Here is a 3,172-nt window from a genome sequence, read left to right on the forward strand (position 1 = left end):
TGTTCTTCATGAAAATTGTAGGTAAGGATGTTATGGTTACCCTGAAATTTGAATCACCTAATTTGGACCAACCTATGAAAAGTTATGCCCAAAATACAGAGGTTGTATTATTTTCGTCGAGAATTGAAATACCAACATACAACATTTTAGGGGTTGTTACAAATTCAGTGCTCAATACTCCTCCCAAGACTCAATACGCACCTAGATATTTAGTGAGTAAAATATTTAAAATACCCATTTAGTCTCTTAGGACTTAATTTCAAATCAACTCATTTAGTCTCATTGGACTCTTTTCAAAACTCAATCAGTCTAGCTCATTGGACCCTCTTTCAAATCGACTCATCTCAATCATCAAACTCTTCTCTTCAAATTTGATACCATTTCAACTCAATGGATGTAGAAAAATATTAGATGTATTTAGAACCTAATTTCAACTCCTCAACTCAAACTCAAAATAAACATTTTTTTATAAAAGAAATACTTAAGTCGTTTATACTCAAAATACTCATATTCAAAAATAATTAAAAGACTTTTCAAACTCAACTCATGCTTAAACTATTTTTAAATCATAGATGAAAAATAATCATTCTTTAAACCCAAAATAGTGGATAAATGGTTTATGCAAAAATGCTCACAAATCATTTATTTAAAACTCCTTCTCAAACCATAATTTATACTCATATAACTCCAATCAAATCAAATTATACAAGTCACATATTATGTAGTCACATTAGACTCCAATCCATTTCATCTCAAGCATCATCATCAACATACCTCTTCATCAATCATTCTACATATGTCAAATAACCACCATTCACATCATCATTCACACCATCATCAAAACCATCATTCCACATCACCGTCAAATATTATCATCACCTCAATTCAAATATTATCATCACATCATTGTCAAACATCTCCTCCACAAATCCTCATTTTAATCCTATGTTCAATTTATGGAGACAAAAGGGCATTCTTAACTATCCAATTTATTCTTTTCATTCCAATCAATACATATATACACAAAATCATCCATCTCAACCTCCGGACAATTATGACAAAAGAAATCTCATCTTGGGTTCATGTGAATGAAGCATGAATCCATACTCTCAACAAAACTCAACTCAAGAATAACATCAATACACCTTAATTTATATACAACAATTCACTTGTAATCTATAATATGAAAGATAACTATTTAGTAACTCAAGTCATGAAAATCCTCGATCAATTAATAGTAGATAAAAATTATCCTATAGTTTAGGAAAAATTTTCAAGAAAACCTTCCTAGAAAGCTCAACTCTTTCACAACTCCTATCCAACACATCTAAGGGCATATGGAAGAACTCAATCCATATTTTAGGTTAGCCTTACATACCTTAGAGTAGATTTTGAAGAAACCTTGTTGTTGGGTCTTCAATGGGAAGCTTGAATCCTTGAGCTTTTGAGGGCAAATTCTTGTTGGAGATGTTTGGAAGAGAAGAGGGGATGAAGATTAGGGTTTTTGGGAGGTGATGAGGCTAAAAAATTATCCCAAAACATTCCAAGTGAGGGTATATATAATTAGGGAAAAAGTCCAAGTTGCCCCTCTTCAAAAATCTGGAAAACTGGGCAAAAATCTTGCTGGCACTATAGTGGCTCGTCGCGCCACTGTAGCGCCAAGCCAAAATTGGCTTAAAACCCTGCACATCTAATAGTGGCGCGTCGTGCCAAAGACCAAACTACTGAGGCTGTTTTCTGGCGCTCTAGTGGCGCGTCGCGCCACTGAAGCGCCAAGCCTAAATTTCCTGCAGTGGTCACCCAAGCCTGAAATTCCTGCAGTACTAGTCTATAGTAAAATGGTCATAACTTTTGACTCCGAACTCCAAAAATTGCAATCGTAGTGGCGTTGGAAAGAAGACTCAAAGACCTTTAATTTTGTAGGTCATGGTCCACCCAGTTCATTATAACCTAGGAGATATGGTCGTTTGAAGTTGACCCTTATACTAACTCATCCGAACACTTAATCGAATCGAAATCTTTGGACTCGATTTGGTGCTAGAGATCCCTTATGACCCCTAAACACATATAACACACTCCAAATACTTAGGAATTAATTCTAACTCATAGATATAATTACAAGTCATACGGTTCGAGTCTACACACACGTGGAAAAGTGTTCGAGTCTTTGCGAAAAAAAATTCTGGGGTGTTACACTATCGGTGCAATCTGTATGAACAAATTTCATAAATTCCTTATCAAGTTAGACTTTCAACTATCAAGGAAGATATGATCTATAAATATTAGGAAATTGCCTCATGACAATTGTGTTGATCCCGTCAGCATTCTTAATAATACGGTATTGTATCATGTATTGATCATGTCATCCTTATATAAATCTCTAGTTCCCTAAAGTTCAAAGTTGAATGTTCTAGAGCTCACAATGCTTTAAGAATTTTCACCCAATACATTTAACGATTCCTTAAAACTAGATGTGATTTTTGTTTGTGGTTTCAACCTTAGGACTTCTCAAGGATACATCCTTGTTTTCAATAATCTAAATCCATATAGGTGCCTCCAACTAGTCATGGGCCCTATTATGTTGCCTGGTCTATCCAACCTGTCAATCAAGCTAGCTATGGCTCTTTGCATGGAGATAAATATTTAACGATAATACTGTTGTCTCTTGTTATAGATTTATTAGTTTACCCTGTTCATCTCTCTCTCTTAACCTGTATTCTTAACAATTCTTTCTTTAACCACACCCCGGATATGGCGTATGGAAACAAATATGTCCTTTTAATTCAAGCGGACTTTAAGCTAAACCTTCAAATTTTTCTTAAGAATTTACAGGTTAATCCATCGTTTTTATTAAGAGATTAAGAGGTTAACCATCTACTAAGGGTAATTCATAATTCAAAATAGTAATATACAATAAGTAAACTTAACATAATCAAATAAAACATATTTTTTTTTTGGGGGGGAGAGTATAGAAAAATTAACAATCTTTTAAAGACTTACATGATTAAACTGAGAGAGGTTTCCCTTTCGAAACCCCCCAAAGAACTTTTACAAACTTGAAAAAACTTTATTAAACAAACTTAGATATTACACAAGTCTTGACTATACAAAGAGGGTAGTTAGTTTTTGGATAGTAGTTGGAAACATGAAGGAAAGGGGAATTTGTTGTGTG

The sequence above is a fragment of the Solanum dulcamara genome, chromosome 10, assembly GCF_947179165.1.
Source record: "Solanum dulcamara chromosome 10, daSolDulc1.2, whole genome shotgun sequence".
NCBI lineage: Eukaryota > Viridiplantae > Streptophyta > Magnoliopsida > Solanales > Solanaceae > Solanum > Solanum dulcamara.